A 16,265-nucleotide genomic window follows, 5' to 3' on the forward strand; every position below is an offset into this window, starting at 1 on the left:
AGAGAGAGAGACTGACAGAGGCAATTACACCCTAACCCCCACCCCAAAATATTAAGGGAATTGACATATCATAAATCGATCAGCAAGAGACAGAATGGTCAAAGACGAACTGGGAATAATGAGCACACCTACAAGGTCTCGTAACTACCAAAGTTACCAGAATCCCCACAGAAATGCGGAACACTGTGATAATCTTTGGGCATTGTCACAGAGTTTGCCACACTTCATAGCTGGAGGTGGGTGATTCTCTCAATTTCAGCTTCTCTCATTTTGGTCATTTGTCCAACCCCAAATTCAGCTCTTCGCATTTCCACAGAAAGTTGCATTTTTTTAAAAAAAAACACTGCGAAAATTCACCAGCATTTTCTTCCAATAAACACATGGGGATGTGGCTTTGACTGAGATATCCATTTTTGCGATCAGTACATATACACCAATTTACACATTTGGGTAAGCATTGGTTTGTTAGAGAAATGCATCGCAAACTTTTGAGAACTGCGAATAACTGTGTTTCAATCCGCGAATGTGAATTTGGTAGCTTCTCATTAAAATGTAAACAAAATGGATTTTTTTCTCCATCCCTAACATGACAATCTATGTTCAACACTATAGTGCAATAGAAAGGAAATACATATGGGCAATCGCCAGAACATCCCAAGGATTCTAAAAGCTGGTGTCTGAAAACCTTCTAATATTTTATAACCAAAGCTAATAGTACTTTGAGTAATGGCTGTTGTTTTAAACTTATACTTAATGCAGGAAACTGATGTGATCACAGAAACTACCACAAGTTTTCCCACAATGCACTGGGGTGACTAGAAGTGTCCACATGGGGCCCTGAGCCTGTGTGAGCCAGTCTTAATTTTACTACGAATCCATCGGAATTCATATCCTACAGAGTCACGACAGGAACCAATTGAGTATCCGCAGAATATACTGATTTTGTTCCTCTGTTACTTAAGGCTTAGTACAACATTTTGTGTTTTATCTGTAATGCATGTTGAGCCTTTGTAAAATCTACCCAGCGTGGTCTCTAACTACATTCTGCAAAGCCTTCGACAAATATAGAAAGTTTAATTCAATATTGTCGGTTTCCTGTTTTAACACTGCAATAATTCCAGCTTTATAAATCTCTTTGTTTATCTGTGTGTGCAGAGACAGAGAACCATGATAGATATGTCTTAATGCTATCTTCCTTGTTGCAAAGAGATTTTAATTTAATTTTGGGTTGTGTGGCATTTGTTTTATCAGTTATGATTAAACGAATTTTTCGAGGGACACCAGAAAGGTGATTGAAGGTGACCCATATAATCTCCTAGGAAGAAGATGCCCCTTTCTACCCAGCTAAGATGTGAAATGCCATTGAATAAAATTATAGGGAGGGTGTGGGCAGCATTGACGCTACTTGCTATAAGGAAGGCTTGGCTTTTGTTTTGTTTATTTTAAAAAACAGCAAATAAAGGAAGGAGCATAATATAATTTGGAGAAACAAGGATTAAAGGTTCCCCTGCTCATGCTGTTCTCACTGTACATATTGAGTTAACAGCATGCTATTGTACTGAATGAAAATAGAGCCCACATAGGAGGCTAGAGTGGCGCAGATAAATCCCCACAGCTTCTTGTAATAAATGCAGTTTTTGTGTCATGGAGGTGTGTGGCCATAAATAGTTTTAGGTTTCAAGTTGGTATAATAAGGCGAGATTGTTGCTTGACTCACTGTGGCGCACAGATAGTCTCAGTCACAGAACAAAAGAACCCCTGAGACTGAGGAGCACCAAACAATATCTTACTGCTTATCAACTTCTAATATGCGAATTGTCAAACTTCAGCATGTGAGCCGCTCACCTGTGGTGCTGGCAGCTTTATTTTCCTCAAAGATTACTTGGGCTTTATGTAATTGGTAAGCGGAAACATTGCCAGGGCTATACTGCAAATAAAATATAACTGATGAAGTTAGGAAGCCCAGTAGACGGCAAGGGATGTGTATAGTCAGCCTGAGGCTACACCAAACAGGCGAGAGAGAATAGGCTTCTTCTTGGCTTAGACTTACATGCAACAGCATTAAATGGTAACGGTTTTCCTAGACTGTATTACTTTAAGGCTGTTGGGAGGACAACTGGATTTTGAATGTGAAAGAAAGGAAGGAAGGAAGGAAGGAAGGAAGGAAGGAAGGAAGGAAGGAAGGAAGGAAGGACCTCTCTACATCCTGAAGTGAAGTGTAATGTAAAAAGGTAAAGGGACCCCTGACCATTAGGTCCAGTCGTGGCCGACTCATGTGGCGCTCATCTCGCTTTATTGGCCGAGGGAGCCGGCATACAGCTTCCAGGTCATGTGGCCAGCATGACTAAGCCGCTTCTGGCAAACCAGAGCAGCGCACGGAAATGCCGTTTACCTTCCCGCCGGAGCGGTACCTATTTATCTACTTGCACTTTGGCGTGCTTTTGAACTGCTAGGTTGGCAGGAGCTGGGACCGAGCAACGGGATTCGAACCGCCGACCTTCTGATCGGCAAGTCCTAAGCTCTGTGGTTTAACCCACAGCGCCACCTGTGTCCCTGAAGTGTGATGTATCAAGTATATTATTAATAATAATAATCCTTTCTTCAAGTTGTAGCATTCCATGAATGACATTGACTGCTCCTGAGACTAAGGACATGGACCTAGTCAAATGTTAGCACACTAACAGCTTGCTAAAGCTTACATGTGAATGGACTAACACACGTTATGTGGGGGGGGGGATGTGGAACACAAGCTTTGAATATGGCTCATACTACCTTCATTTTGGCTCTTCATACAGCATGGACAGGCTTGTCCATGCAGGCTTCTACAGGATGAGCAGGGCTGAGTCCAATCTGCTTGAGTATATGGTTGACGATGTTCCACCAAGTGTCAGGGGGATCCTGGTAGAGCGTGATTCAGTCACCAGGCACATAATTAACTTGGTTTGTAATAGGCATGCGAACCACACAATGACTCACATGACCGGCACAATGGTTGCAAATGTCCTGTGTTGCCCATACCCTGCAAGTGTCCTGGAAAAACTGGAACCCCCTGTGTTTTCCCGCAGCACCATGATCTTGTGAGATTTCATGCTGAGATCTCACCCCAAAAAAGTGCTTTTTCCAGGGCTGTGAACTTGCGCAGCACCCCAAAATGTGTGTTTTGAGGCACCGTGCTCTCACGCAAGAGCATGGCCCTTGGGGGAAAGCATGTCTTTTGAGCTTTGTGGTCTCTCACAGGTCACATGACTTGTGTGGGAGCACAGATGGGAAGACATGCTTTGGAACTCAACATGTTGGAGGGTATGGTTGTCTAGATAGCCTGGTGCTCGGTGGAAGTCAGTGGTCATGGGGCACGTGGGCATCAGTGGTGTGGTGAAATATAGCTATATGGTCCTGGAAGTGAAATGGAGGTTGCTAAGTAGGAGGAATTTCAAGCTTTCTCTGAAATGCTACTAGTTCCATGCAGGATTGGGGGGGCGGTGGACTTTCACTATCCTAATGCTGTTATAGAAATCTATGGCAGGACCCCACTGATAATACTGTGTACTATTCCCCTCACTGAGCCTTGAAAAGGATAGTGAAAATAAGGACCAAGATTATCAAGCTGCTCATAGGTTGACCACTGTGAGAACAGGATGCTGGACTAAATGGACATTTGACCTGATCCTGCAGGGATATTCTTACCTATGCACTCTGGGAATGACAACCAGGAGAAGCCAGACTGCCCAGTGTCTGTTGGAGCTTCAACCCATTGGGTCTATTATTTTAATGGCCGCAGTGTACAGAGCTGCAGTTCTTAGGTGGCTGAGTAGCATTCTGGATGGTGACAGTTATGAGCAAGACAGACAGAAAATAAAAATAAATTGTCTTCATCTATGTCAGTCAAATATGCTCAAGAAGCAGTAAACAGATGAAAATGTCAGTCTTGTCAATTCCACAAGATGCCCAGGATGCATGGGTGAAAACGGGTGCTGTGCCAAAAATTTCTTCCTTTTTTTAAACCATTCCATATAAATTAATGAGAAAGGAACTTGCATTTGAAAATGATCAGAGGGAGAGAGAGAGAAATATCATTACAATTCTTATGGCTTGGGTTCAGGGTGTTGCTTGCACTCCTTTTAATTTGAGGTGGCCAAGGGAGGTTCTAAGTTAGCTTTTTTATGATTCTACAAGTCATTTTTCAGCCTCCCCGGCAGCTAAGCTTCCTGAAAAGCCATGATAGGCTTTTCTGTAAGTGTGGGGAGCTGGGGAGACTATCAGGTGAAGTCTTTTTTTACTCTTGTGAAAATCTGGTTTTTAAGGACAGGTTTTGACACACCACTAGGAAAAATACTCTTCTGGACGAGATCAAGGTTTCCCCAGGCTCCTGCTTAGATAAAAGTAACAATAAAAATTGACAGTGAAGTTGAACAAGATCAACTTGTTTTGCTCCAGGGAGGCCTGGGAAACAAAATTTCCAGTTCTTACACAAGAATTACTCCTCCTGATCCAACCACTCTTTTGAGCTATCAGAAGTGATCTGGTGCCACCATCCAGATTCCGCATGCTAACAGAGTCCCAGCTTTCTCAATCTGTGTGGCATTAGTTAGGAATAATCAATGGGAGCAGGGCTGGGCAGCTGCGGATTCTGATATATTTACTGCAAAGCCTGCAAACTCTGTGAATATTTATATGGCAACGAGCTGCTTCAGCATCCTGAATCACTCCAGACAGTCGCAGAAGAACAATTGAGAGTAGAGTTACACTGGCAAGTAAAATATTTAAGAGTTGCAGCAGTGGCATTTGACAGGGATGCACTTCAGACCTCAATAGCACTGCAAAACAAAATTGTCAGCTTCTTCTGTAAAACATGGCAGAGGGGAGGAGGGGACAGCCCTTTAATCCTGAAAGGCAATAGATACAGAACAAACCCCTGAAAACTTATAACACTTAAAAAAAATGGAAATGAATATATTCCTAGCAATATACTAGTATTGCGAAGACTGGGAGTTAGGGGTGGAAGAGAAATTCAGTTCATTTGGATGGAGAAAAGTTCTGTGGCTATAGTTGCACGCATTGTGTTCCCTCGGGTTCCTACAGCCAGTCAATGTCAGAGTTATGAGCATCGGCACAGAACTAATGGTCTGACTCAGTATAAGCCCGCTTCCTATTCTCTTATGTATATACTACAACTATAGCACTATAAAGGGTAAAGGCAAACAGGCGCTTAATTCCACTCTAAGCTTTCCAAGCAAATTACATGAGATTTAGTTGATTCCAATATATTTATTCAACCCCGTATATCCAATTACACTTAACCATTACAATGCGTTCACATCATTTAATTGGACACAACTTATTCTAAATTGATTACATATTTTTGTGGCTATGATAGCATCCTCTCTCCTTCTTCTTTAGGCATCCTTTATCTTGTCCTTTAAATTTTGGAATGGTTGCATTTCCTTAATAGCAAGGGTTTTTGCCGCCATATTCCATGCTCTATCTTTGTGGCACATTTCCACATTAACAATGTGTGGTAAACTGACCAGCTGCCTTCCCTTGATCTTTAATCCCCTCTAATCTGTTCTGGGAACACTGAAATGTTCCACTTTGGTTCATTATATTTAAAAAAATCCTCGTAGAATAATTTGTATAGAAAATTTTTTAAAATAAAAAATTAGTAAATGGATGGAAGAGGGTTCTATCCCCTTGCTATTACGGATTACATTTCTTGTGTCATAAAAGGATTATTTGTGATGCACAGTTCACACAATGGCTGAAATCCAATGTCCGAGTGAAATCCAGTGTTGCTGCTCTGTTCCAGGGATGGCTTTTGATCCAACTGATGCAAGCACAATTGTAGGAGCCACTGACCATTTTGGGCCAGTAGACATAATAGGAATTTTGCAAAAGTGCTACAGGCACCAGTCACAAAATGGCTGCCATGCAGATGTGTAGGAGAGGTCAAGCCACTGCAAACAGGAGCTGAGCAGGAAGAGCAAACTGTCTCTCATGCCCTGTGGATTTTTGAGGAGATATTTTTGAGACTTTTTGCGGGCACCATAGGAGATGCTGACAGGAAGGTGCCACACTGGCACCCCCTATGCTCATTTTTTTAAAGGGGGGTGGTTTTCCCCCTGCAACTCTCCACACCATCTTCCATTTTGCTCTGGAAGTCCCCCAATCCTCTGGAACACTTTTTTTGGGAGGGGAGAGAGATAGGAAGTTACAGAGGGGATGAAAAATTGGTGAAAATTGGCTCAACTTTTCTTATGGCAGCAAATGGCCAAATGGCAGCACTGGATCTCACCCTATGTGTTTATTTTCATTGCTCTTGTTATTGTTGTTTTTTTCCATTGTCAAAAGATGCTCACTAACAACTTGGAATGACTGCTTAATATGTTAGGGTCCCCCCCCTTAATGTGTGAGCTGATGCTATATTCTGGCTTGATATGCAAGGTGTACTTTGCTGTGCCTGAAATTAGATCCTAGTTTTTATCCCCTAAGACAGTAAAACAAAGGTGCTGTATGCTGTGTGGCATGGTAGCAGGATCCACCACTTTTGACTGCAAAGATGTGGACATATGTACCTGAAAAATGCAATGCAAAAAATAAATTTTCTCCTCTCTCTCTCTCTCTCTCTCTATGTGTGTGTGTGTGTGTGTGTGTGTGTGTGTGTGTGTGTGTGTGCTTGTATTACTATTGTATATCAGTGTCACTTTCCATGTTGCTTTTATCATTTCCTGGACACCAAAATAACCTCTCTCTCTCTCTCTTTCTGCGCATGTGTGTTTAAATTGGATCTTATTTAAATGAACCCCTTAGCAGGTTGGCTGAGTTCTTGAAAGCCTAGCCTGGGCTGCAGATGTCTGCCTGTTCAGCCACATGGCAGAACCAGGCTCTGGGAATCCCTGGAGCCTAGTGCAGGAACAGGAACTTCTTGGTGCTGGATGCAAAAATCCATATCCCTTTCCAGTTCATTAGGAGCGCCTATTGTTTGCCATATTTATCTGCCATCACTGCTGTTTGTTAGCAAATGGAAAAAGAAGTGCCAAGGCTCCATTTCAAGCCTGCCCTCTGAACACTGGGAAGGGGCTCCAGCCATTCAATGACAGATGGTCTTTGAATGATATACAGAACCTCTGCCCTTGGGCCTGCTTTAGGGGAGCTGTTTTGGATTGTTGCTCTGAAGAGCGGGCGTGCGTTGCACGCGAGGTGATTATTCCATAATAATTTTAATTATTTTGCCTGTTTTCAGACAATAGTTGCAGAATGTTTGTTTGTTTCTTTTATTCTTTTCTCTCTTTTTTCACACTCACTGACTTGTGACACCAGAGTTGTTTTCGAAGGCTGGGAGAGAAACCGAGCCTGGTATCCCTTCCCATTTTTGCAGATAATCCTTGTTCACATGAATTGCTGCTGTTTAGAAAAGAAGTGAGTTGTGAGGTCTTTCTTCTGGCTTGGGAAGTTAAATGAAATGAAATAAAAATGGATCAGAGAGAGAGAGAGAGAGAGAGAGGTGGGGAGGGGGGTGTGTGTGTGTGTGTGTGTGTTTTAGTAGAAGATTGTCACAGTAGCAAGTCTCCCGAAGACGCTGCTCTTTAACTCCTCTTCCTCGCTGCTGAGAACACAGCTCCAGGAGCCTCATTTACATGCATATGGGCATCTGATTGGATCTGTTCAAAGGTACAGTAGGAGTCAGTCAGATTGCATATGATGTGCATATAAATGAAGTTCCCCAAAGTGAATCATGATGCTTCAGGAGAGACGGGGAAAATATGCTCACTCTGGTTCATCCAAAGGTCCAATAGGAACTTGTGTTCTTTTTTCCCCCTCCACCTTTTCTTGCTCCCTCCCCCTCCCTTTCTGGTATATGCTTAGAGATAAGCAGAAAGTACACACTTTTCTATTTTATTTTATTTTTTTAAAGAAATCAGCCTTCATAATTTGAATTTTAAAATCACATGCAAGCGATTTCTGGAAGCCCAGAACTTGAGTTAGCGCTGCCTTGCTACTCCAAGGCGACATGTTTTTTCCACACACAGGTGTACTCTGCATACCCCTACTGGACACACCCAGGGTGCAGAGATCTAATTCACTGACAGCATGCGAAATATGTGAGACATATCAGTGGTGCTGGGCAGTTGGAGCTTTTCTGTAGCACTCACTCTCTGACAAACTGCACCATCAGCACCAGTTATTTTATTGGTGGGATGCAACTTGGCTGCAATAAATCCTAGGCAAAAGAAAGCAGATAAATGCATCAGGATGCCAGCTCCTATTCCCAAGGGTGCTGGGCTTTGTTCCTTTTTCACTCCAGGTAAGGCTACCCAGTGACATCTGAAAGAGGGGGAGCATTTATATGTGGCACTTTATCTCAATATATGCATTTTTGCGCACAATATTTAGCTGGAGAATTGCACTGCAAATTTCAGAGAAGTGCAGATTTCGGAGGATGGCTGTGTTTCTGTTCAAATATTCTTTCAGAACACTGGGATAGCTCAGTTGGTAGAGCATGAGATTCTTAATTTCAGGGTCCTGGGTTCAAGCCTCACATTGTTCAAAAGATTCCTGCTTTGCAGGTGGTTGAACTAAATAACCTTCAGGATCCCTTCTATGATTCTATAAGATGAGGATTTGGCAAGTTCATTTTCAATGCAAATTGAAACAAATTTCTCTCCCATTCCTATGTGACTGCCCATATACCCCCCCCCCCTCAGTGGGACATCACCACTTCAAGATCTGGAGGAACGTTCACATTGTTTTTCTATGTGATAAAGGACAAAACTCTTTAGACATCTAAAACATTGATGAAGGTGCCATTTCTGTTCTGACAGAGTTGTGTGTTTCCAGACATAGTACAGGAAAGCTAGATGTGGTGGAATCCACTTGCTTGTAAGAGAGCCATCAGCTTGCCCTGACAGTTCTTGACTTTCCATGCTGGTTGTGTCCTACAACATTCCTTTTGTTCCTTTTGGTTGTTCCTTTTGGTTGTGTCCTACAAAGCGAGACACAGTCCTATGCCTTAAGTTACAAATAGAAACAGGAATGATTTTGATATTTTCAAGAGACTGTGTTCTATAGCAATTTGATTCAGGAAAGCCCCATAGCATGGGAATGAGGGACCTGTGGCCCCCTCATGGAATCATACAATTGTAGAGTTGGAAGGGTCATCTAACCCAACCCCCTGCAATGCAGGAATCTATTGCCCAATGTGGGGTTCAAACCCACGACCTTGAGATTAAGAGTGTCATGCTCTACCCCTCCCCCAAGTGTTGTTAGATCCCTGGTTGGCCATGCTCACTGCTGCTGGTGGGAATTGTAGCTCAACAGCACCTGGAGAGCCCTAAAGAAGGAAAAATGTATTTCCAGAATGCTTTGGGCTTTAACAAATGCAGACACTTTTAGAATTCATCCCTCTCACACTTTCTTGTTTCCTGTAACAGACTGCGCAGGGGCCTTATCCAATATACAAGAACCAACACTCAATAGATAAGCCAAACTAGTTGTTAAAGACTGGAGAAAACAATGCAATGTAATCAGTCTGTGTTGGGTGTATTGGCAGAAACTCATTTTCCCCAGTGAAAGATAAATGTTGCAAGGCACCCCATTTTTATCATCTCTGCTTACTACAGGTGGCTGCTTATATTTCCTGAAAGGTGGTACTATTTTGCCGTAGATAATAATAACTTAGGCTGCAAACCCAACTCCACTTACCCAGGAGAAAGCCCTATTGAATTAAATAAGATTTATTTCTGGGTATACACAGTTAGGATTGCTCTGTAAGTATGCTATAGAACAAAATCAGGACACAATATCAGTTAAGCATTTTTTTATTTAAAAAAAACCCATTGGTTAAAGTTTGTGCCAACCTCTTCATGAAATCAATAGTCAAATTTTTTTGGATTGATCATGCCCCATGGGTTGTTTTACCACACACACAAAAATCTGGGCTATGAGACATGAATGAAGTAGCAACCTTAGTATTTTCGTTGTGAGCGGAAAATTATTACTAGCTTTCATTCAGCAATAAAATCTAAAGTCGGCACATCTGATGGAGCTGTGCATACCAGTCCACACTTCAGTCAGCACATACCTGGCAAAGCATGTTTGGAGCCATGTAGATAGATGTTCAGCTAGAAGGAAGGGAGCCCTTTTGGCTGGGGAGGACACAGAAGGAAAACAAATGGGGCTCCACACAAGGTCCTATCTTTCAGAAGCCTGGAGCATGCATGTATGCATGCATGCGTGCGCACACACACACACACACACACACACACAGGCACACAGGCACTAGCATGCACTAGCATTTTCGTAGCCTAATGTTAAGCAGAGCATCTCCCAACTGAACATGTCCTTGGAACAGATTCCAGATACGGTATTTCATCCATCCTTTTTTGCTGCCTTTGAGGAACCTGTTAGGGAAGCCAAGGTGTCAGGGAAGAATTCTCCAAAAAGCAGGGGGGCTGAAATAGATCCCTCCATTCCGAGTACTAATAACCATCCACATTTTCAATATGTTGAGCTGTGCTTTTCATTTTCTAAAAATATTAATTTTCATGTTGGACTTGAATCATCCCCCTTCTATCTCCTCTCAATGTTTCCATCTCCCTCTCTCTTCTCAGCCAGACCAGTTAAACAAGACATGTCAGTATATATATATATATATATATATATATATATATATATATATATATATATATATATTGCACCTGGCTCTGGTTGGTAGACCTTTGGGTTTTAGTGAAAAACAAACCCACAAAGTAAAACTGAGAAGGCTGAAGACTACCCATCCACACCCTGAGCAAGGCCCATAATTCTCAGACATTTTGATATTTAAAATATCCTAGGTACATTTGATGGCCCTGTTTCTTGGCCCAAAAGAGCAAATGTGTCTTGCATTTTCCATCTTCAGAGAAACGATCAGCATAAAGCCTTGTAAGGGACACATTGAGCTGACATGACTAGGAGGGGGTTATTCGAAGCAAGAAAAATGACGTTTGCACAATGTAGCTTATATAGATGGAGGAATCCAACATCTACTCCAGGGGGACATATTCTGTAACATCTGCAGTTTTAGTTTAATCAAATCTTGGACTCCTTCTCCAAGGAGAAGTGCCTAGCAGTCAATAGTTAATACCCAATTGAAATTCAGATTGCTCCAAGATGTCAGTGAAAGGTGGACAGAAATGCCTGAGAAATGTTATTTGCCTGTATGTGTCTGCACTGAAACTGAACCCACCCCGTCTAGCGCATGCTTGCAACACAAAACCTGGTGAAGATTTGCACAGCATCTGCATGTGGGGAAGAGGGAATTCCCATAGTCCCAGACCTCGTCTTTGAGACAATGCTGAGTATGTTCTCACAAACCACAACAGTCTTTTGAAGCTGTTTGCAGCAGTTCAAAAAGACTCCGACTGCAGCACAGTCTCCCCCCACCCAACAAACAAAAATATAACATTTAAAATTAAACTTCAACATTTTCTACCTGCCAAGACCTGTGTGTTCAGATCTCCAGATCTTTCAGGAAAACCACCGGTGATATTAACATTTCATGTCATTATTTATTTAACATCGAAGAGAGTGTTCAGTCTGGCTGACGGGGAGGTGAAGTAATATCTAGTTTTTCTCATGTTGCAAAAAAGAAAAAAAGAAAACTGCTAAAAACAGGACAAACAGATTTTTCATCTGCTATAGTTTTTTCCCCCTCCTGAGAGTCCCGTGTGTGTGTGTGTGCATGCGCGCGCCTCTTGAAAGGAATCACAGGTGTGGAGAATGGTGTTGCACTCAGGTTCTGCTTGTGGTCTTCCAGTGACAAAAGGGTTCCGGACTAGATGGGCTTTTGACATGATCCAACAGGACTCTTCTTATATATCCTTGCACTGAAATCAATACCATGTTATGGCTTTTTCTCAAGCTATTTGGAAAGAAATGAGATGCTGGATAAAGACCACCCCCAGTGGACTAGCTCAGCTAGAGCCAAAGACTTCCAGCAATCTAGTAAAATACCTTCAGTGTGTCAGTCGCACAAGAGAAGGGAAAAGAAGCATCATATGTACCTTAAGCATGGAGTTCCTCTCATATCTATCTGCCCAGTCCCTATATCATCTTCAGAAGCCCTTGTATGTACAGGTGCCCTCAGCCCAATAAGATGAGCTTGATGACACCTTCATCCAGTAGAGTCCTCATCAACAGATTAAAAAAAAACTGAGCACTGAAGGAAGGTCCATCTCCTATGTGCTCAGGATTCCACAAATCATCTTGACATCTTTTTTGCATAACCCACAAAACAATTTTGATTCAGAAATGGCCATTGGTCCCACATCCCAAACAGTAATAAGATGGCCAACTAAGGTCACATCCATACCATACATTTAAAGCATTCTTATATCAGTTAAACAGTCATAGAAAATCATGGGAACTGCAGTTTATTAAAGTCGCTTTGAATTTTGCCATATTAGGATGAGTAATTTTTGCTTCTTATATCAGCAAATCAAAGCTTTGAGTGGAGTGTACTTGTTGGGTCGCAAATGCAAGCCATGATATTATGACAACATGGCAGGAGCATTACAACAGGACTTTGAAATGATATACCGGAGCAAATATTGAAAACTGGGACATAATGATGTAATCCAATAAGCCCAGCAACATGAAACCCTTGTTTGTGGACCAAACATCTATTCTGTCATCACATCACTATTCTGTCATCACAGAGGGAAACCCTGCTCTCCTTCCAAGCCCTTTGCACATTGGTGCTGACCAAAGGAAACAGTTTTACACATGATAGTTGCAGATTCGGACACTCAAATTATTTTGCTGTTAAATAATCCTACCAAAGTCCAGTGAAGAACACTAATGTTGAGGCCAATTTACATAATCCCCTCATTTACATTTTTGTTTTGTTTAACCCAAATTCAATTTAACTTTGCATGTAATAACTGGTATTGTAAGCAGGTTCACCAAGCTACCAGTTTGCCAGCATAGACTGTGGTCATATAAAGGCTTGTGTGCATCAAATATAGTGCCAAATCTACCTCCTACCAAGATGTGGGTAGGCAAGGTAAAATCAGTCCAATGCAACAGCCACGAGAGGAAGATGCAAGAGCATCAGCAGGCATCTCCTGATGGTTCAGACTAAATACCTCATGAGGTACACACTCACTAGGAAGACCTTGCTGGTTCCTTCATGACTCCATCCTTTGGTGTGACCCGGGTAGTGATGCAGAAGCCAAATCCAGATCCACCATGGAGCTGGAGTCCTAAAATAAAGCTACATAAGAATTCAAAATGTCTTAACCAGTATAAGATAGAGGGAGAGAGACATTGGCCGAGAACCAGGATTAAATTTTTGTTTGCTAAAATCAACTAATGGGGAAAAGTCAGGAGAAACCTGTGAGGTTAGCTGTATGCCCATCTCATCTTACATAGCTTGCTAATTAAATATTTTGGCCCCAGTTAGCTAAGACAGCTGCTCAGTGATCCTACAATCTCTCCCCTGAACCTTAGACTCATGAACACATTCGTTTTTGCACAATCTGTTCAGTTCATCCACTCACTCCATTATGTTGGGGTTATCGTTTCCAAGCCAATGATTGAGAGAGCAAGAGGTGTATCCTGGGGGTGCATCTGAAGAACTTTAAGGAATATAAAGCTGGAGAGCTACTGTTTCAGACAAAAAAAAGGGGCCATTTGGCCAGGTTTTGGAGAAGGAGTTTTACAGTACAGAGAAGACACTATGCCAGCTGATCAGCTTAAAGAGATGCCAGCGCAATGGAAACTGCATTAGGGAGACGTGCTTTTAAGAGAACTCTTTGTGGAGATGTTTGTTCTTCAGTTTCAGTGAGTATAATGTAAAAGAGCAGCTTGAAACTGAAAGGATGCCCAGCTATTGAAAGCATCTTATACAACTGGTGCCGTTTATGGGTCTGCTCAAAACATAGAAAACCATTACTGTTGCCTGAGTAAAATATAGTAAAGCTGCCATGAGATCCTCAGGTGAAGGGCAGTATAGAACTTTAATAAATTAATTAATAACCACTGAGGAACCTAGGGCAGAAAACTTGGGTGAATAGTCCCCGATGACTGACTAGAATTGTTCTAGCTCTGAGATGATGATGCAGGCTGAGCCTCTCATGTAGGATTCTGCTGCAAAAGTGAGACTGTTCACCAGTTCACACACAAAACATGTTTGTGCTAAGGCATAGGCAGCCAACATGATGCCTTCCAGGAACTGTTGGACTACAACTCCCATTAGCCACAGCCAACATGGCAAATGATGGGAATTGTAAACCAGCAGCATTTGGAGGGCACCACTGTAGCTACCCGCCCCCAGCCCCCTTCTAAAGCTCCTAGGTTGCCCAGTCAAGACCTTTGAAATGTTTAATCATACAATGGAGTCTTTTTAGCACATTTGCTGAAGCCATTTGCATACCATGAGATTGGATCAACGTGCTATTCACTTCTGTTGGGCTGTCTTGTGGTTTAACAAAGAAAGTTGCAGAGGCTTCTTTTAACATTGCTCATTATCTGTTAACTTTCCCCTTATGTAGAGACTCAAGAGATAACTTCCTGAAACCTTTGTTCGCAAAAGCAAGCAGGTATACGGGTGGCGCTGTGGGTTAAACCACAGAGCCTAGGACTTGCCGATCAGAAGGTTGGCGGGTCGAATCCCCGCGACGGGGTGAGCTCCCGTTGCTCGGTCCCTGCTTCTGCCAACCTAGCAGTTCGAAAGCATGTCAAAGTGCAAGTAGATAAATAGATACTGCTACGGCGGGAAGATAAACGGCGTTTTCGTGCGCTGCTCTGGTTCGCCAGAAGCAGCTTAGTCATGCTGGCCACATGACCCGGAAGCTGTATGCCGGCTCCCTCGGCCAATAAAGCAAGATGAGCGCCGCAACCCCAGAGTCGGTCACTACAGGACCTAACGGTCAGGGGTCCCTTTACCTTTATACCCTGGTAAAAAAATGGTCTGGTTTCTTTTGAGTGGTGATAATAGCCTTGTAATACACGGGGTGGCCTTCTTTGCACTAGTGGGTTGGGGGGTCAGGGAAAGGGAGTTAGATAAAATCACTATAAAGTGTTGTGGTGGTACTGAGGCTTAATTTGAAATCAAGCTGGGTTAGAGTTTGTTGGTGTCTCTGGTAACCTCTCTCTGACATCATGGATGTTGGCTCATATTATGGATAGATGGGTGATCTGTATTGCTTTATTAGTACTATTGCTGCAGGTTTGCCAGGCCTTTATTCTAGTTAAAACAAAAGGCAAATAACTGGTGTTATACCAAAGAACTGCCTGTGTTTATTGTCTAGCAAAGTTAGAGTGACCAGGAAATCTTTACATGCCCCTTACATTTGACTGTTATAAACAGTATGGAGCAGTGTCATAGAGCCAGAATTGCCCTGACAACTTTTCCACTACCCACTCACAGGCACATTCCTGTGGCTTGGGGCACCAGTTTTAATGCTCAAACCCCAAATCCAAGAGTAAATAGCTGCCACCACCCACCTCCTGTTTAAAGCCAGAAGTCTTTGGAAACTGGCTGAAGTCCTATTTGCTCTTGCTGTTCCTTAACTTGGCACCAGACCTATGATCCTTCCCCAGTCCACCCCTAAGAAATGTTTTATGTTTAATCATACAGAAGCTCAATGCCATTCATTTCACAAATGTGTACCTGCACACATACATCTCTTTATTTGTGAACATGTCAGGTGCATGGTGTTAACACAACATCTATCCAAAGTAAAAGGAAGATTTGCCAGAACAACCAGGAGTCGCAAAGTGTCTGGGCACATGACCGTGATGAACACACAGCATGCAACAAACAAAGAAGCTTCTGAGTTAAGGATTTGAGTAAGATGTTGATGCATAAGACAAAAGACAAAGCCACCCACCAAATCCAGCTGCTCCTTGATCACACAGAAACTGAATGAAACACAAAATTCTCCTGCATGCATATAATACAAGGCAAATGTCATGCATTAGTTATATAAGCACATGCATTTCAAAAATGAACCCAAACGAATGGTGACATGGTAATTGCTGTTGGGAAAATAATAACGACAAGTTCTTGATCACTGCCAATCCCCAGTTAAGTACAGCATCTGTAGGCAGGATTCCACCCCAACCCACCCCAAAAAATGAGTTCCTTGTAAATGCAAAAGGACACTGAATACCAAGGGCTCATTCATTTTATTATAATAAAATAGAGAAACTTTTTTCTCCCTCTCCCATAATACTGGAACTCGGGGCCATGCAACGAAGCCGAAAGTTGAAAGGTCCAGGAGTGT

Source organism: Podarcis raffonei, chromosome 3 (assembly GCF_027172205.1).
Source record: "Podarcis raffonei isolate rPodRaf1 chromosome 3, rPodRaf1.pri, whole genome shotgun sequence".
NCBI classification, from domain to species: domain Eukaryota; kingdom Metazoa; phylum Chordata; class Lepidosauria; order Squamata; family Lacertidae; genus Podarcis; species Podarcis raffonei.